Genomic DNA, 21,982 nt, shown 5'->3' on the forward strand with positions numbered 1-21,982 from the left:
TTGAAGTCAGAAGTTCAATTACATATTCAAAATTTTGTCTCTTATGCTCAAACCCAATTTGATACTAAAGTCAAGTGTATAAGAACAGACAATGGTCTGGAATTCAATATGCCTATCTTTTATAGTTCCAAAGGAATTATTCACCAAACCTCTTGTGTCTATACACCACAACAAAACAGTGTGGTGGAGAGAAAGCACCAACACATTCTCAATGTAGCCAGATCACTTATGTTTCAAGCTTCTCTTCCCTTACCTTTTTGGTCTGACTGTATCTTACATTCTGTTTACCTTATTAACCGTATTCCCTCCCCTGTGATTGAAAATAAGACACCATACCAACTTTTATATCACACAGTACCTACATACACAAATTTGAAAACATTTGGTTGTCTTGCATATGCTTCAACTAATGATCACATGCGTAGTAAATTTGATGTTAGAGCTTTACAAACTGTTTTTATTGGTTTTTCTTCAACCACAAAGGGTTTTAAGCTTTATGATCTTCATTCCAAACATGTTTTCATTTCTCGTAATGTGATCTTTCATGAAAACATTTTCCCTTTTTCACAAACTAATATGTCTTCTGCTGCTCCTATGTGCACTTTTCCCTCTGATTCAAACTATTTTTATGATACTGATATTGATAATATGCCTGATAACTTGCCTGTTATCCCTTCTCAACCTTCTAATTCTCCTACACCTCTTTCAAGCCATTCTGATCTCTTCAACCAACCAACCTCTGAACCACCCTCTTCCAACATCTCTAACCATAATTCAGTTGAGCCTAGGCAATCTCACAGACAGAGATTTGCCCCATCTTTTCTCCAAAATTATCATTGTACTTCAAAAACTCCTTATAATTTCAAGCCTACTACTTCAACACCACATAGCCTTAATTTTGTTCTTTCTTATGACAGATTATCCCCAACACACAAAACTTTTTCTGTTCAGATAACTACTACTTCTGAACCAAAATCCTTTCATGATGCTATCCAACATGATTGCTGGAAGTCTGCAATGCAGACTGAGTTATCTGCCTTACAGCAGAATGAAACTTGGATTCTCACATCCTTGCCTAAAGACAAAAAGGCCATAGGATGCATGTGGGTGTACAAAATTAAGTACAATCCTGATGGTTCTGTTGAGAGGCACAAAGCTAGATTAGTTGCCAAAGGTTATACTCAACAAGCTGGGATTGATTATATGGATACTTTTTCACCAGTTGCTAAGATGGCTACTATCAGAGTTCTGTTATCTGTTGCAGCCTCTAAGAATTGGTTTTTACACCAACTTGATGTCAACAATGCTTTCTTGCATGGTGACCTCCATGAAGAAATTTACATGCAGCTGCCACCTGGGTTTGTTCCTTCTGTTCCAAATCAGGTCTGCAAGTTACAAAAATCCCTTTATGGTCTAAAGCAAGCTAGTAGAGAATGGAATATCAAGTTGACATCTGCTCTTCTTCAGTTTGGTTATTCTCAAGCTCATGCTGATTCCAGTTTGTTTACCAAGAATAATTCTACTTCATTCACTGCCCTTTTGGTGTATGTTGATGACATCATTCTTACTGGTACTGACATGGCTGAAATACAGTCTGTTAAGGCTTTTCTTCATGATCAATTCAAGATCAAAGACATTGGTCCTCTCAAGTTCTTTTTAGGGCTTGAAATAGCTCGCTCTTCAAAAGGCATCAATCTGTGTCAACGCAAGTACACTTTGGATTTACTACAAGACACTGGTTTCTTGGGTTCAAAACCAGCATTAACTCCTATGGTTTCTACAGTAGATTTGTCAAAAGATTCAGACATTCTCACTGATGTTTCAGCTTACAGAAGGTTAATTGGCAGGTTAATCTATCTCTGCTCTACCAGACCAGATATTGGTTTTGCTGTACAACAGCTTAGTCAATTTTTGGACAAGCCTACTGTCATTCATCTGCAAGCAGTTCATCGCCTTCTTAGGTATCTTAAGGGTTCACCTGGTCAAGGCATCTTCTTTTCTGCTCATAATCCTTTGGTTCTTAAGGGTTTTTCAGATTCAGATTGGGCTTCTTGTCCTACCACAAGGCGTTCTGTTACAGGCTACTGTATTTTTCTGGGTTCTTCTCTCGTTTCTTGGAAGTCCAAGAAGCAAGCAACTGTATCTCGAAGCTCTTCTGAAGCTGAGTATCGTGCATTGGCTACCACAGCTTGTGAAATACAGTGGCTTTCATATTTGTTAAAGGATTTACAGGTTTCTCATCCTCAGCCAGTTATGTTGTTCTGTGATAATCAGTCTGCTCTTCATATAGCTCACAACCCAGTTTTTCATGAACGAACAAAACACCTGGAAATTGATTGTCACATAGTTCGTCAGAAGATTCAATCCAAGTTACTGCATCTTTTACCAGTTTCTTCTCAGAATCAACTGGCTGATTTTTTGACAAAGCCTCTTACTCCACAAGTTTTTCAATCTTCCATATCCAAGCTGAGCATCCAAGACTTGTATGCTCCAGCTTGAGGGGGGCTATTAACAACCTACAGTTTTTCAGTTATTAGTTTTCTGTTATTTGCTTACCAATGGCATGTTGCCACGTGTAATAATCAGTTAACAGTGTGAGTAGCGTGAGTGTGTGAGCTGAGTGTAACAGCTTATGTATAAAAGCTGCTGTAATCTTCATTTGCAAATTAATGAAGAAGAATCTGTTTTTGCTCAATTCTTAATAAGAACGCCATTAGAGAAGGAAAACGTCTATGCCTGTCACGACCCAAATTCATGAGTCGCGATTGGCGCTAGGGAATGGATGTGGTAGATCCAAAATCGGTAGCAAGCCAAAAAACATAATAAATTTTTTGCTTTTCAAATCGATTATACTTTCATAAAACAATTTCATATATGTATGTGACCCCATTTAAAACAATCATTAGAGTTAAAACGCATAAATATATATATATATATATATATATATATATATATATATATATATATATATATATATATACATATATATATATATATATATATATATACATATACATATATATATATATATATATATATATATATATATATATATATATATATATATATATATACATATATATATATATATACTAGTTTTTTTGGCCACATGCTACGCACGTTAACGATATCCATATGACCCGTTATTTAAAATTAAAATTGTATTTTTTTAATAATATATTATTATTTAAATTTTATTAGACTTGTATTTTTTTTATTTGTTTTTGTTTGATTATTTTATAAAATTTTAATTTCTTTTATTGGAAATGTTAAAAAGTTAGAATTAAGAAATAGATTTAATTTTTGATATTGTTGTTATTAAAAAATGATAATATGATTGAAGCAAATTTATATTATTTTTCATAGTAAATAACTAATAAATATAAAAAATATCAAAGCTTTAACATAAATATTATAATATGATTATGTTATGTTGATGAAACTCGTCATATTCTTTTATATATAGTGATATATATGTACAATTTCTTTTAAGATTAGGAATTTAACACATAATGATAGTTGTTGCACAATTCCTTTTAGGATTAAGAATTTAATACATAATGATAGTTGTTGCACAATTCTTTTTAGAATTAAGAATTTAATACATAATGGTAGCTATTTCGATAATTATTTTTAATATGTTTTCTTTATGGATTAGGAATGTCATCTTTGTTAAGCACAAATATTTTTATATGTCACAATTAGAAATATCAACTTGGATAAAATATGTAGAGGGTATTTTTGTCCGTGAATGGAAGTGTTCCCCCCGCGAATACACTTTTATATTTGTTATAGATATATAAAAAAAACTAAGGAGTTCTAGTCTAATGCGGATGTCTAGAATGAAAGTATTTCTTTCAAATCTCGTATAAAGAGATTCCCGAGGAATTAAAATTACGGAAATTTGCTTCTTCAAATTGATACTTACTATACCTAAAAAATGAGAGGGACAACGGGGTCAGTATAAAACTAAGTGAATTCACGATATTACAAGCAAATATTACATAAAAGGTGAAAACGTTTTAAACGCGCTTTACGTAATATAATTTCTTTTCAAATCATAATTCAAAATCTTCTTTATTCAATTTCATATACTGATTCGTATTCATATTCGATCCCTTTGTTTTATGTTAAATTTCTTTAATCTTACTTGTCTAACATCAATAGCAAAACCAACCGATGTGTTCTTATACCTAACATCGATAGCAAAGCCAACTGATGTGTTGCGATCACCTGACATCGATAATAAAGCCAACCGATGTGTTTCCGATCACCTGACATGGATAGTCAAGCCAACCGATGTGTTTCATACGTTTGACATCGATAGTAAAGCCAACCGATGTATCTTGTTTCATATAATAGTTATCGTTCTTATATTGGTTCTTGATATACTATATTTGATTTTCTTGTCATATGAGTCCCCAAAAAGTTGTATTGATGAGATATAGGTCCCGAGATAGTTCTACCGAGTTACCTCGTATCTCGGATCTTATTATTGAATGTGCATTAATGCCACTTACCTAATACGTTTATCTATGGTTTTAGTATTTTGTTTATGGTTCTTTTGATCCTTATTTGGACCATAACATGCACATTACAAATTAAGAACATACATCTATAACACAAGCACAAATAGTATTTTCATTATAATTTATAGTACATATAGAAATGTACGATACTTTTATATCCATATATTATTCGATATTCGATTACGTATTATAGTTACTTTACCCTTCCCGTACTTTTAATACCTGCATTTATTTCATATACTTATGTTATTATCAAAATAACATATTACGATAAACAATCATTTTCAAAACATACATAGTATAATACTTTGTAAGATATAAACTAACATATTAACCGATCGTAAAATATACTATTCAAACATATAAGTATATTCATATAGCCTTTAGTATATAAAAATAATGAGGTTTTATGAATATCGACGAGTAATATAGTGTATTCACCACTTGCTATTCAATATACTTCGATCAACGACACTCGTCAAGCTTCATGAGCACCTTGTCTGGTAGCTGGTTCACTTGCCTGATTTAGGAAACATACAAACATAACTCGAGTAAGAATCTAACTCTTAAGATATTCTAGTCTCGAGACATAAACATACACATAGCTCGTCGAGTTCTAATATCGCCTAATTCGATACAACTCTATATTTTCTTATCGATACTTGATACCATATCGATTAGGTCCTTAGGTTTAACAATTAAACCTTAGATCTTTGTGTGTTGAACTTACGTGATCCTAAATACATTGTACACCAATTACACAACCCTTTTGGATCAATTCTATGTGAAATGCATGAAAGGAACAAAGTATCAATTCTGCCTACAAACATAGAATATATACCTTGTACTAAACCATGTATAAAACTCACTATAGAAACAATTGGAGCAAACCTTTTGGCAAAATTATATCCCTATAAGTATACAATCATAATCAAAAATCCTTGAATCAATAAAAGGTATGTAGACTAAATTATACCAATTTTACTAAACAAGGTGCAAGAAGCAGGACATGTTATGCAATTTAATATTCAGGTCATAACGAATGTCTTAGAGACTGAATTAGGAAAAAAAAATTCTTAGATAGTTGTAGATGACATCCTCAAGTTTCTATACCAACAAACAAAAATTAATTTACACAACTCAAAATATCAATCTCTCACCAAGGCTGTAATTCATAACAATTCCACGTCCATTTTCCGTCAAATTGAAATCTGTAATTCCTAATAATTAAAACACTTTGAATCAACTTCGATACATCAACATAGGTTGAATATGACCTAGGCAGCCCGGCCTTGGCCTTGGCATGTCGGGCCTATCCTTGGCTCGCCATGTCAGGACTCCTCACGCCGCGACGAGCACTGTCACGTTGTGAGGGAAAACCTCACGTCGCGCCCTAGACGCGATGTGCGAGTAAGGGAAGTAGCCCTAATGGCTGCAAACAACCATTAAAACTCCCTTTTGTCATGCTTCTGACACCTACAAATGTACATAGTATCACCACAACACTCTTAAACATCAAGAACACGTAAGCAATGCTTAAAACGAATCAATAACATGAAATCGATATTATTTCTCCAAAATTCTAACTTTTTCTTAACCAAAACTCAAAAATTATACTTAATTGAATAACAAAACGTCTAGCTTACCTTGATTCCTCGATGAACTACGAAAATCTAGCAACAAGAATAGTCAAAAATGGTTAAGAATCGCGAATCGTAGCTCGGGATGGAGAACGATGAAAATGGTAAAGGAAATGAGTTTTGCTATGGTTGTTTTTTATCTCTGTAACTTCATCTTGCTAATGAAGTACTTCATTCATAAGGCTTGGTCAGCATACCATTTTGGTCTTTCATTTAATCAAAGACTTTTTAATTCCTTTTAAATCTCGTCTCCATTAAAATGGTTACAATTATGACCAAATCCTTCACCTTTATCTCTTAATTTATTTATCCTTCTCACTTTTTTTTATCCATATGTAATTCAAGTAATTATCACTTTAATCATCCTCTTCTTTTACTTTTACTCTTTTTTTTTAATTTCTTTTATCCAATTTAATCACTTTAACTCTGATATTTACGTATTATTTATAGCCAAATAAATAATACGACTCTATAATATATTATTTATCATCGATAATATTTTATCTATCTATCTCGATTATTTTATTAGTTATTCATAATAATTAATAATACAGGACTTTAAACTTCACTTTACATTGTTCTCTTATACTTTTTTTTAGCCTCGATTTCACTTCTTTTATTGAATTATAATATCCAAATTTCCTTATTAGAATTTCAAAACCGGCCTACTCGGACCTTATTTTCATAAATTTGGACACGTGGCACAATCTAATACCTTAACAAATTACAGGGTGTTGCATTCTTTCCCCCTTATAAAAATTCATCCTCGAATTTTCATAATTACAGTAATTGTAATATCCCGTATTTTTTTTAAATTATTTTTTTTAAAATTTTAATTTTATTTTCCGTCGAGGTTAGATAATTTATTATTATTAAACATTTTATTTTTGGTTCAATTCATGTTTGGTTTGTATTATTAATTTTTAAAGGAAAAAGAAAAGAAAAGTTAATATTTTGGCATGCATGTAAATGAACCATGCATACATCTTCCTTTCCACGTAAATATTTTGTGCATGAAAAGCCCATGATTTCATGCCCATGAATGTATTGCTTAGGCCATAATGCTAGGAAGCCCATCTTTTAATTAAATAGCAGAAACCAATATTTTGAATTGCAGTGTTAGTGTTGCTGCGTTTTTTTTCCTTTTCTTTTCATTCTTTTTCTTTTCCCTATTTATAAAACCTATTTATGAAACATCTTAACCCTAGCCGACTATCACCTCAAAATCACCCAAACCCTTACTCTCATGAATCTTCTTCTCATTCTATGCAGATTTGGTAAGTTTCATAGGTCTCTCTCAACTGTTTTCTTTCATTATTCATTTGTTATCTTTTGTCAGTTTCATAATCTGTTCATTCATTATCATAGCATCTTGGGAGTTCGTCCTCATTCTCAATCTATTCAAATAAATCTCTGGATCCGGCAAGGCGCAATCATTCATCGTTCACGAATTGGTACGTTCGTCCTTTTGATTCCATTGCCTCCGTTTTGATTGTTGCATTCTTTGTGTTCCTATTTGTCCCTGCCGAATGTTTTCATGGTCTGAGGTCGCATCCCACATGTTTATAGTTGCTAGTCGAAATCGCTTTGGTTGTACTAATTGTTTAAAGCGTTCGTTTCGGTTTCGTATCTCCGTTCTTTTGTTCTCGGCTGCCATGGACGTAATTCCTCTCCTTGTTCTTGTTATTGATTTACGGTTTATAATTTGAGTTAGTATTGTTTTGATCACTGCGATTGTTGATTGATAGAAAATCATTGTTTTTGTTAGTATGGGTGTTAAGGAATTATGAAGCTTGGAATAAGGTTGATATTACTGTAATAATTGTATTATTTGGTAAGGGAGAAGAAGAAGTAATGGGCGGGAGTAATTCATGTTAATTTTATTGGGCTTGGTTTACTTAAGTGTGGGCCAAGTACTTGTTAATGAAATCTTGATTTTTATTTTCTATTAGTTGTTAATGAATTTTAGTTTCGACTTATTATTTTAGCAATTTAAATAATATTATTATTTATAATTTGAAATTTATTTTGGGCATTAAAATTTTAATTATAAATTAATATTAAATTTATTATAGTTTATATACGATTTTAAAAGTGACTATATTAAGTGAGAATTGGGGATTTCATTTAATTTGAAAGTTTGTCAAATTAGTTATGAACAAAGGATCACTTTACCCCCCGAACTTGGCGCAAAGTATCAAAAACGTCCAAATTAGCGAAACCGGATCACTTTTACCCCGAACTTGGCAAAACCGTTTCAAAAACACCCCTATGCTGATGTGGCACTCTAATTGGAGAGTGAGATTCTAAATACTCATTAATCATACTTAAATAGTAATCTTAATTAATTCAGGGGCTTTTATGAACTTTTTTCAAAAAAAAATGATTTTTTTTTACAATTTCCGGCGAGGAGGAGATCCTCCTCGCCGGAACCTGCTGCTCGTCTCAGACGAGCATGTCGGTGCTCGTCTCAGACGAGCAAGGTGGTGCTCGTCTCAGACGAGCAGATCCTTGCTCGTCTGAGACGAGCAAGGTGGTGCTCGTCTCAGACGAGCAAACACCTTGCTCGTCTGAGACGAGCAGGTTCTTGCTCGTCTGAGATGAGCAAGGTGCTTGCTCGTCTCAGACGAGCAAGAACGGAGGAGCTGCTGCCGGCAGCTCCTCTTCTCAGGCGAGCTCGTCTCGCCTGAGACGGAATATTTCGTTGGCGATTTTAATTTTTAGTGTCTAATTTTGTTTTTACGGTTTTTGATTTTATGAAATTAATATTATCTATATAAATTAAAAAAATATTTTTTTGTAAAAAATATAAAATTGAAGGGCTAATTTGTTAGTTTAAGTTTATTATTAAAGGGATGAAATTGTTTTTTTCCTAATTATTAAGTATTAATTTAAAATGTTTAAAAAAAATTAGGACCATTTTAGCCTTTTTCTATCAAAAACCACCATGGTAAAATGAAACCACCATAAAAAATCGGAGAGTGTATCTCACTCTCTTAGGTGAGAGTGGGGAGGGGGGGTTTTTGTACCAAATTTGCCAAGTTCAGGGTAAAAGTGATCCTGTTTTGCTAATTTGGACGTTTTTGATACTTTGTGCCAACTTCAGGGGGCAAAATGATCCTTCGTTCAATTAGTTATATTATTTTTAAGACCTAAAAATAATATTTGTGTTATTTAAAAAAATTAAACTAATAATTATTATTAATTATTATTTAATTGATAATTTGAGATTTTGGCTTAGCGGGATAAAGTGACATTTTAGCTTTAATTGGTTATTTAATTATTTGGAATATTTTGCCGATAATTATAATTACTTGGGTTTCAAGCTATTGAGTTCATTTCGATATTTAATCAACATTCTTATAAAAATATAATTATAAACTGTGGTTTATAATTCTGGAATATCAGTTGGGTCGGTTTAGACTTGGGTCACCGACATGTGGGTTTAGCTTGGTAGTTTTGAGAAACTCGGCTAACTCACTATTTGAGGAATGGATTTTATTTATCATTTAAATATTATTTTAATAATATTTTCGGATTGGATTTTAAGTGTGAACTCAATAGTCTTGAATTATATGCGGCATTATAATTTATTTGAGAATTGTGCTTCTCTGTGATTTTATCTGACTTATTAATTGTGCTAGTCATACGTGGTGTCTAGTATTCTTAGAGTTAGGGGTTGGAGTGATTTTAACGTACGATTTATTTTTTTTTACTCTGCGACTACTCGCGCTCAGGAGTCGAACCAGGGTTAGCTGTTTGCCAAGATTCACGTGGATAAGCAAGCAGTGAGTTTGTAGTGCTATTTACCGCTTTATTAAGTAAATTGTTATTTTAATATTAAATATATATACTGTACGTATATTTCGAACTGTTTTTATATTATGGCTCTTAGTTGGAACGTGCTACCTAATGGGCATCATTAGGACTGCGAGCGCACCGGTATTGATCTGGGTAAGGTATATATGGAAATGTGGTAACTCGGTGTGAGCATAGCTCTCGGGACCAGGTAGAGTAACTCGGTGTAGCTCAGCTCTCGGGACTCTGGTATAAGTGTGGTCAGTGGTAACTCGGTGTAGCTCAGCTCTCGGGACTAGACCTATTGGATTATGAATATTATTTAGAATTGTGGATTAGGGTTCCAACTATTATCTGTAATATTGTTATTAAATGTTTTAAACGTTTTAAAGGTTTTCCACTTAATAAATGTAAATAGTGGTATGAACTCATCTCAGTATATCTGACCCCGTTGTTTTCCCAATTTTTCCCAGGGTTATGATCTGAGAGAGTCTGGTGATCTCCGCATTTACTTTTCCTCGGAGGTTCCATTTATTTTGATAAACTGTCAAACTATTTTATTCTTAGACCGCAGTAGTTGACTAGACGTCTTATTATTATTACAGTTGTTTGTCGGATTGATCTGACTAGTTATATTGCTCTGGCATGTTATGTAGTTATTTCGGATTATTTATGTTATGCCTATTTTTAGACTCGGAATTGGATAAGCATGTTATACTATCTGTTGAATATTATATCTGTTAGATTTAGGCTGAAGTCTCGGTTGCCCCCGAGCATTGGTTTTCTGCAGGTTTATGTATTGATGTGTTAAATGATAGGCTAGCTACGGGTTTCGGTACTACATTACCCATACCCTAGCGCCGGTCGCGATTCATGAAAATGGGTCGTGACAGTAATACTCTTCTCCATCAAGTATTACACCCCTTAATACTCAATTCATAATTATTATGAATCGATTGTCTCTCTTCGATCTTCTGATGTAATATATTACATACACACAGGGTTCATATCCCATGATGTAACTAACTTTCATAATCTATTTCCTCATATTGTCTCTATAACTTTACATGTTTGTAAAGTAGCATCGTTGTCCTTGTATTCAAAATCGATATAAGACTTCTCTAGAGATTTTGCGATTCAAATCTTGACACATTTTGTATGGCGTTACACTACTCGTCGTTCTATCTACACATATCCTCATTTAGGCTTAACAAGGTGGTTCTCCTTGTCCTATGCCTTTATTTATAGAGCCACTGTCTAAGCTTACTTACGTTCAAAACTCATCCATTTAAAATCATGTTGCTTTTCATATATCAAATCATGTCATAATTGTGCACCAGTGTGATGACTTCTCTCATCACAAGAGTTGCAATGGCACTTCTCTTTTTCATTCCATACATACACAATGTATATGATACATGTTTTAATAGTGAATGTAATATAAATGTAGTGATGCAATTCTATTCGTGCCAATACGATGCCTTTATGATTCGTGTCCGGGCACAATTATGTCCTTGCAAAACATTTCATTTCATCAAATATTTTTCTTTTCACAAAACGGGATTTACGTAAGTTTCAATTGACATAAGACTCTGTACATACTTCTTAGTTATAAAGATTATTGTTCTATCGTTTACAAACTATCTATATATCGTACATTCGAACTGATGTAATCATGTTTGTCTAATTCAGGCATCGTTCGAGAAACGCGCTCTAAACATTCCTATCTACACCAAACTCGCTCAAGAGGTCTGATCACTATTAAGCCCCTCACATCGAAATTTCACGATCTCTTTTTTAATTATATGGTCTATATGGTTGCATCTAACCAGAAACCATCGCAACAAAACTATGTTTCTAAGAAAACGGTTAATTCGTATTACCCGTGGTATTCTACTACACGGAATGTGGGCATTCCCTCGTGTAGTAACCTTGTTGCCCGCACTGAAAATATACATTCGTCATAGCTTGACAGCTACCCAAGTGCCTTCTACCGCATTGTGGACACATGGGATTTGTAAGCTGGAACTTCCTTGTTCTGACTTTAAACTAATGGTTCTAGCCTTCTTGGTTGCTTTTCTTTACATCTGCCTTGTCCGCGACCTCTACCTTTGTGAGTTCGTATTGCCGTAATCATGCGCATGATCTGTGACTTGTACTTTACTTTTAAATATTAATATTAGGAATTATTTTATATATATATACAAAATGTTTAGAAATTAGATATTATATATGTTTTGAAAAGCCGATATAATCCGACAAAATAAGCTTACCTATAAGAAAACAGTAGGAGTGCGTGTACACTAGAAATGCCAATGTAAGTGAATAGATAATGTTATAGTTGATATATGTGTTTGTTTGCGATTGCAAGTGTGTGTTGATTTGAGATGTAAATGTGCTTGTGAATCATGGCTGAAACGTTGATGTGAGTGATGTTTAAATGTGAGAATCATGTCATTCTTATATTTGGATATTTAATGATAATTGATAATATTCGGTTGTTGCCTAAAATGGCGATTCGGGCCAACGACGTGAGAATGAGTTATTGGTTGCCTAGAGGCGATTCGGGCCAATAACGTAATATTGGTTGCCTATATGGCGATTTGGGCCAACATTATGATAATTCACTTATTAGTTGCCTAAATGGCGATTCTGACCAATAACAGTATGTTGGTAGCCTAAATGGCGATTTGGGCCAACATGTAAATTACATATATAATTGAATATACTTATAGAAGCTTGATTTTGATTGGAATTGATGTGAATACATTTTACTTGAATTTACCATTGGATTGTGATGTTGGTTAAGATTATTTCCATTGAATGGATAATCGTTTGAATATCCCTAGTCTAGACAAATAACGATAGTGGTTCCTCATTTCCACAATTAACCCATGGATTGAAAGATTATGAATAAATGTGATTTGAGGTGTTACTTGTGGTTCGAGGATTAGGATTTCGTCTAGTTTCACTATACGGCTGTATATATATTATATTATTTTAATGTTTATTAGTAAATGTACAAACTCACCAGTTTTAACTGACGTTTTAAAGTTGAACCATTTTCAGGTATTGGTTCATGTCTTTGATATTTACTTCCGACTTTGTTGTTCACGAAATATATTTTTGGGATTTTGAAGTATGTATAGTCTTCTTGCTTCTAGTATATCCGTAGTAGCAGTAGAAGTGTATTAGCAGTCTGTCGTCTTGAGCACTATATATATTTTGGATGATATTTACCGGTTTTACTTATATGTACATTTGGTAAACAGGGCGTGCTAAGTGAATTTAAGAAAGATATATGCACGAATCGAAAAAATTGATATCATCCATTGGTAATGAGGCATTTGTAATAAAGAAAAATGAAATCAGACTGTTTTGCATGCATAATGTGATAATTGACGAAAATGAAAGAAAGATATTTTGAATACGTCTAAATCTGATATAACATATTATGCATATGTGTACGGAATGGATAAATTGTTAGGCTTGCTACGGGTTTTGGAGTAATTACTCTTGTTCCCTAGCGTTGGTTGCGGCTCATGAATTTGGGTCGTGACACTTTCTCCTTCCCGTTCCTTCCTTTTGCTTCTACTTTCTTCCTTAGCCAGGTCTACATATTATCTAGGCTTCTTCACAACTTCAGTGCCTTTTGCTCCCTCTGCCAATGGTATGGTTTTATCTCTCCGATCTCTTCTTTCGTCTCTTGGGAGTGGTGATTGTTGGTAAAAATACGCAAGCGTACGTATGCCAACTTGTAATACAGACTGCGAAGTCCGGATATCGTACCCACAGAGAAAGCTTCTAAAGACAACCAGTTAGGAGACTCGTTTTGGATAGTTAAAAGATAAATTGAATGTTGTGGGGTATTCCAAAATCTTCAATCAATGCAGTGGGGTCAAATTCACAAGTAGGAAATTGTGCTCTCGGCGTCTATTTTCATCGGATCTTCGCACAACTCTCCTCTAAACTTCAATTATGATCCCAATAGCTTCCAAATAGCTTGAATATCATGAAATACTCCTCCATTATGCCTGAGATGCTCAAACACAAAAATGAGTACAAAGAAACTCAAAACAAACATCAAATGCACATATATGACATATAAAACACATAGAATATAGGAGTATTTCTACTCCTATCAAACACCCTCACACTTACCTTTTTCTTGTCCTCAAGCAAATATAGAACAATTCCACACTACCAATTATCAAACCATGCCATTCATGAAACTAAAGAATTTTCACACCCCCCTAAATAATGAATCAATCAAATCGTGCTTTTGAGACAAACAACATAAAGAGAAAAACAACAAATGACGATGTCCAATGCTCACACATGAAATAACAACACCGAGAATACTCAAATGAACTCACTCCTGCATAACTCCAAAATCAATTCAATCTCTAGGGCGGCCTAAACAATCTCAAAAAAAAACGATGAACAACAAACTCTGAGCGGAAAAAACAATATGTATAGCAAATGAGAAGTATGTATCTCACAAGATACTCTCGCACATACAAGTGTTTAAGGGTAATTAATAAAACTCTCATGCCAAAACATGCAATTCTACCATAAGTTTGCCAATAGTCCACAATTCCACTACTAATTAAATCAAATAAAAAGAATCAAAATGGACTTTTCAAAGGGTTGTAATGGGGTTTAGGTTAAGGTGTGATACGGATAAAAAAACATGGGTAATGTGACTTGACAAACTAAATAAATATCAAAACGAACTACATTTAAACGCTTAGCTCGAAAACAAACTTTCAATCTCTTTTTCTTTACTTTTCATGCCTCAAGCTTTACACTTTTTTTTTCTTCAGAATTTTTATCTTTTAAGCTCAATTTTCTTATTCACTTTTTTTTTCTTTTTTTTCTTTTTTTTTCTTAACTTCACGAGGCATACTAATCATATGGCACAAGAGATAATCAACTAACAACACGAGCTTTGGATGTTTACCATCCTCACACTAGTTCTTTTAATACTTATTCAATTTAACAAGTCAATGGGTAGAAAGAGGTAAATGAGAAAAGAAAAATGTGTAAACATAGGTGTAACAAAACAAATAAGGCTAAGGCTCAACTTGGGTTATCTAGGGGAAATTGGGTAGGCTATTTAAAGTGGTTTAAAGAAATGGGTAATCCTAGGTGCCATTTATCATTTTTCAATCTATTCAACCAACCATGCAATTTTACTACGGACACATGGCAAATTCTAGAGACTTAACATGCATTGACTCACACCATAATAAATGAGACATAAAAATAATAATGCTCGATATGGCTCAAAACCTCTCACAAATTGGGGTAGTACTCAATGATTTGCTATACATCCTGTTTAAAAGCTCAGAAATTCAGTTTTTTCAACAATGTTCTTGTCAAGTTCAAACACCATAAATAATGACTTTCAACATAAATTATGCATTTGTGAAGTACAAATTTTTACCTCAGTCCTATTAGATCATGTCGGCTAAAAGACACAGTTATTTGACTGTCATTCTAAACATGTTGTTCAATCACAAAAACACAACTTAACTAACTCATTAAATAGGGGGGACATAAACACTAAAATTTCAAAATTCTGACATTGGCAAGAAATACGGCATAGACATGATATAGAGGAAAAACCAAACAAGCAAGACATGAACAGGCTAAGCAAAAAAACATATAAAAATATCTATAAAGAGGTTCTCCACAAATCATCCTACATACAAAACATGCAAAAAAAAAAAACCAAAATCAAAAACTAAGCTAAAAACATAAAACATAGTGTTTTTCCCACCTTCACACTAGTTCATGCATTGTTCCCAATGCAATGAAATAGAAAAAATAAAGCATAACTGAAACATAAAAGTGAAAGGGTGAAAGAAAAGATACCCTTGGGATCGCCTCCCAAGCGCGCTTTAGTTAGAGTCAAAAGCTAGACTCTTCGCGTAAGGTTGTTAATAATACAACCTAACATGAGGAAGCCGTCGTGGTAGCATCTTCTCCTTTCTTTCCTTTGTTGGCTCCTTCAAATATAGATCAGATAATACAGAGTAATCATTGTCCCTATAATAAAGAACAGGAGGAGTGTTAAGCATATTCATATGTTTGATATTATTTCCGTCATACTTGGAATCAAACCCTTCTAAGAATGGATCCCTATAGTCAAAGGTTTTGTTGATTTCCTCATAGAGTACTGTAATGCCATATTCCTCCCCACTTTCCTCATTGAAGCTCATGGAAAAAGTAAGTGGGTCAGGAACTGAAGCCTCAAATTTACGACCCTCACACTGTTCTTTCCCGTCCTCTGCAGACACTTTTGTGGAATGACGTTCCACTAATGCCTTGTCACTTTCTAACTCCAACTCCATATCCATGACTTGTTCTTTTGGATTTACCTCAGTAGTGGATGGCAAACCCCCTTGATTTTGAGTCTGCGGTGCTTGGGTCATCTGCTGATCCTGCAACTCAAGATTGTGGATAATGGCAGCATGATTTATCAATGTTTGCTGCGTCTCAGCATCATTCTTCATCATCATCTCCATCATTTTATCAAACTTGTTATGGAGAGACTCTTCCCGCTCTCTCTGATGTTCAGTCTCATATGAATACTGCAGTTCATCGCCAAAGTTGAAATTAGAGTTCCATTGGTATTGATATGTTTGGAAGTTCCCCCAGTTGTTGTTCCACTCATAATTTTGATGGTTGTCCCACCCCAGATTATACGTGTTGGAATAGGGATCACTAGCTTGACATTGACCACCCACAAAGTTGACATGTTCATTTGAAGTTGGATAAAGTATTGGACATTCATCCTCAATGTGATAGAAACTCCCACAAACCACGCAATTCTGATTCCGGGCCATTACACTTCTATAAATAAGCACACCATAGAAGCACCTGAAGATAAATAAACAAAACCCACGCGTAAAACAAGAAAATAAAGACTACAACAAGCCAAGCAATCCTAACGTAGTTGTTAAAGATACGCTTTCCCCGGCAACGGCGCCAAAAACTTGTTGGTAAAAATACGCAAGCGTACGTATGCCAACTTGTAATACAGACTGCGAAGTCCGGATATCGTACCCACAGAGAAGCTTCTAAAGACAACCAGTTAGGAGACTCGATTTGGATAGTTAAAAGATAAATTGAATGTGGTTATTAAACTAAATAACTGAAATAACAATTATAGATAAAAGTAACCAAAAGCTGTAATGAAAATAAGGTTTTAATAATGATGGGAAGAACATGGATTATTAACTTTCATTATGCTGTTTAATCAGATTGGAATATGGAATTGGTTGTTCTACTAAGGTTCAGGCTAATCGTAAGCACCTAAAATTCTCTCTCGAACAGTTGCAGGTAAAAACAGATAACAAACTGGTAACAGGCTAATTACTCACTCTCGCACAATGATTAACCTAAATTACTAATCAATTAATGTTTATGAAGTAAACCCTAAGAACACGTACTCGTCAATTCACTCTCGCGCAATTAATTCCTTCGTTCTTAATTATGTTGGTCTATTTCAGTTTTACTCTCTCGAGCTAAAACCATAACACAGAACAATGAATAAATTAGCTAAATAAATTCAAGCGTTAAGAACAATAATTAAGACATAATAACAACAACAACCCACCAATCCAATTTGTTTAAACAGACATAAATCCCATTAATAATCCCCACGAAGGGTTTAGCTACTCATAATCATAAAAAAACACAACAATAATATAAATAGAATTCATATTTTAGAAGTACAAACAATAATCGATCTCTCTAATATTGCAATGTTCTTCGTCGCTTGAATCCGTCTTCAATCTTGATGTGTAATCTCAGAATATAGAATAGTCTAAGGAAAAACAGTAAATCTATGCTAATTCTAATGTTTTGGTCTAATCTAAGATTAAGCGAACCCTTACAAGGTGTTAATGGATGATATTTATATGTTTTCTATCTCAGAGTAGGGTTTGACCCATCTTTTTATCCATGTCATATTAGGCCCCCGGAATGATAAAACAGGTCAAAAAGGTCAAAAACGGACATCTGGACCTGTAAGTGTCGCGTCGCGAATCTCCTCGCGAGCCCGTTGCGAGAATCTGCGGCTTTGGGTCTGAAACTAGTCTCGCGTCGCGAGAATCCTCTTCGCGTCGCGAGCCATTTTCTGCTGCAGAAACTTGAACTTCAAAACCTCATGACTCCACGCACAAGTCTCAGAATGAGTTGATTCTTGATTCTTCGGAAAGCTTAGGATGTCTACTTTATTTCTTGTGAAGAACACAAATTCATCAGAAGTCTTTAAGTATTCCAAAATCTTCAATCAATGCAGTGGGGTCAAATTCACAAGTAGGAAATTGTGCTCTCGGCGTCTATTTTCATCGGATCTTCGCACAACTCTCCTCTAAACTTCAATTATGATCCCAATGGCTTCCAAATAACTTGAATATCATGAAATACTCCTTCATTATGCCTGAGATGCTCAAATACAAAAATGAGTACAAAGAAGCTCAAAACAAACATCAAATGCACATATATGACATATAAAACACATAGAATATAGGAGTATTTCTACTCCTATCAGTGATGTCTCTCCTCGTTTGGGGTTTGCTTCTTTAGCTTTTTGTATATCTTTGTCTCTCCCTCTCAACAGTGGTTCGAAGAGTTGTTTCTTCAAAAGCTGCGGTTTTATCATCTCTTCCGCTTTCTTGTTTTTTTATTCTCTGGCGATACCCAATAACCGAACTTGGAAATCATTGACGCTTTTCATCACCGCTTCATTGTAGAGGGGTGTGAGTTGCACTCCAAGTGGTACGTAAGTCGGGATATAACCTGCTGACGTAGAAGTAACAGTTCCCTCTACGTCCAGAGAAGGGAAAGGAATTGTCCTTGTATGCCTCCAGTGACCTTAATAATACTAGTTATTCCACGGTTGTATGCCTGTGGCCATCTTGCCACGTTCTGCTGATACATGGGAGGAGTATAATATATGTGTGGTGGCGTGTAATAATTCCAAGGAGGAAATACTTGATTTGCTCCTGGTGGCTATGCACGGTGTAACCTGCTCCTCCTACCATCCCGGGTATTGAAACCAGTACTGTAACTTTTGTGCTGGTGGCCACTACTCCAAGACTCTTGTGTTGATCACTACTGAATTACCAGTACCTCCAGATACCGTTAGTGGATGATGGAGAGGGAAAACAATTCCATATGTTGTAGCCAAGAGAGTGAGATTGTTTCCTCTGACGACCGTTTTGTTCCTGACTTCTACTCCAGGTGGTGGTGGTTCATCATGGTCTACCATGAGTATTTCAAAAATCGTAGAACCAAAATTAGAATTTTAAAAGGAAAGAATAATCGATTTCTCACAGACGGCGTCAAATGATGGTTCTCCGAATGGTGAGATCTTCTCTTGATGACCTGAGATAACGAACACAGGTCAGAATGAGTCGGACGTGTTTAATCGACCACACTCCGATGCCTATAAATTAAATATCTTATAGGTCGAAGATAAATGAAATAATTAAAAAGAATAAGTTAGGGTTTTATCTTGATGTCCGATCTCTATTTATAGAGTTCTTGTCTCAATTGTCAACTTAGAATCATCTTCATGTAGTTGTATTTCAATCGGACTTCATTAAGATAGAGATTTTAGGTTGATCCCTGTCGTTTAGGATTTTGAATGATAATTTGGTTATGAGCCTTATCCGAAAATCTTGACACTGATAACTGGTTTCTGCTATCAGGCGTCTGTGTACCGATATCTAGCGCCCAATATATGTTGACTTATTATGTCTAAGTCAACCGCATATCCATCATACATCATCATCATCTAGAAATATGTATGCCTCGTATTTCTTCATAGGATTTAAATTGGGTAAACTAAAGGTGGACTAGTACACCATTTAGTAAGTTTCCATATTAAGATTCAATTCAATAAAGTCCGTAGCGTCGCGTAATGAACAACACATTGAAACTCGTAAGAGATGCAATTCGAATAGTTTTGTCATACGCGGTTCGGTCTCTTTCTAGCACCTGAATTTAGATGAACAGTTAAGGTACGTAAAAGAAGTAGGTAGGGTTTTTATTGAAAACAACATATCACGTTCCTACTGCATGTGCATGCATAGCTTCATTAATTACAATTAATTAACATCTCTTTGGCCTTATTAGCTTCTTAGGCTTTACTGCTCCCTCACATCAAATTAATTTATTTATTTTATGAAACCTCACATCAAAATTAAGAGTGAATGAGATCAGCAATTTTGTAGTATTATATATATGCTACTCAAAGAAAAATACAAAAATCATTGAAAGAGAGAGTTTATAGGGTTTTGCATGAACATTGACATAAATTTTAATTTTTTTAATGAAACCATCTTTTCAACTTGTCATATTTACCATTTAGGCCATATTAATATCATAAGAGGCTTATGTGGTTGAAATAAAATTCAATATAACCTCTCAACTAATATTTAGTATAAATTGGTCTAAAATTTAATAAAAAAATTAGAATGATATTATAAAATTTAATACATAAATAATTATTATAATATCTTTAAAATAATTTAATCTAAATTATTTATATAATAAACTAAAATTAACCCTAAATAAATAAAATTTGTCAAATTTAATATATTTTATTTAATTTTAAAATATTTATTAAAAAATTAATTAATATATAGAATCAATTAAACTAAAATATAATAAATTAATAAAATTATTTTTAAAATTGACAATATTTTTGAAATAAAACTAATATTTAATTAAGATTTAATTTACTATTGGACTAATTTGAAAATATAGAATTAACATATTTAAAACAATATATTAAATTATCAGTTTTTAATTTTCATTCTTTTAATATTGATAAATTAGTAAAATATCAACATAATCATTCATTTAGTTAATTATTTTAACTTTTTAACTTTTAATTAATTTTGGATGAATGTATACAGAAAATAAATTGAAGGGCTAAACTAAACTTTATTTATATTTGTGAAACCTTTGGTGAAATTAATATATGACCTAGTTAATCAAAATGGCAAGTTGAAGGTACAAATTGAAGAAAAACGTTAGAATTTTTGTTAATTGTAAATCGCCTGCAAGTTGAAAAGGCCGATTGAGATACTAAATAAATTTAATTACATGGACACTTGTATGGTGGAAAAAGTAAAAATTTAATCTTTATCAACTTCATTTAAGTAATTAAATATAAAAAATAAAATAACCATGTATATATTTACATTTCATACATCATAATTATTAACGATAAGCGTGAGCAAAGCAGGTTTCGGGAACGCTAGCCCAGATTTATGGCTGACCTCGATTTACTTAGTTTTAAAAGAAATGAAGCCGCCACCTAACTAAGCTAAAAAAATACTTTTTATACCGACTAGATGTCCTCACACGTCTATGGATGAGGAATCGTGCATCACCAAAAGATCGGATTCGTGGATACAACCAAAACTCTTGTTCTTGACTTATTTGATTTTATCAATTTAAAAGGAGAAATCTGGATAACAAAATCTCATCAAATCAGGAAATCCAAATAATAACACATTAAAAAATAAAGGCCTGAAAATGTAAATAATTGGAAAATAGAAGACTAGAAAGTAAATAGGAAATTAAAATGCATTACATTTAGACGCACATATGACTCGTTCTAGATTAGCATGTGGACAAATAGCAAGTATTTCTAAGCAAGCATCTAATCCAGATGTGGAGTTTATTCTATTTGCATGCATAAATACTAAACCTGATGTATAAGTGAGATTAATTTTTATAATTACCATCTGAATTCCTATACAACCAATGATTAATCATGTTAATAATGGTAGATCTGGATATAGATTTAACGCATTAAACAATGAAAACATACACAATTGCAGGTGATATACATACAAGGTTTACATATACTTTAAAACATCTTTGTGGAGTCTATAACAATTGTTTGTCATTTTTCTATTAATATAGCCGTATTCGGGATCCGGTTAGAACACAAACGTCGTTCCTCTGGTGGATACAAATCAA

General features: G+C 33.6%; 1 long non-coding RNA gene across 1 annotated transcript; it reads left to right on the top strand.

Moving 5' to 3' along the window:
* The first annotated feature begins 7,202 nt into the window (after positions 1-7,202).
* On the top strand, positions 7,203-10,657 carry LOC126674400 (uncharacterized). Its single transcript, XR_007639523.2, has 3 exons — positions 7,203-7,446; positions 7,538-7,623; positions 9,907-10,657. It is a non-coding gene; the product is annotated as an uncharacterized LOC126674400 (long non-coding RNA).
* The last annotated feature ends 11,325 nt before the right edge of the window (positions 10,658-21,982 follow it).

The sequence above is a fragment of the Mercurialis annua genome, linkage group LG3, assembly GCF_937616625.2.
Source record: "Mercurialis annua linkage group LG3, ddMerAnnu1.2, whole genome shotgun sequence".
Classification (NCBI taxonomy): domain Eukaryota; kingdom Viridiplantae; phylum Streptophyta; class Magnoliopsida; order Malpighiales; family Euphorbiaceae; genus Mercurialis; species Mercurialis annua.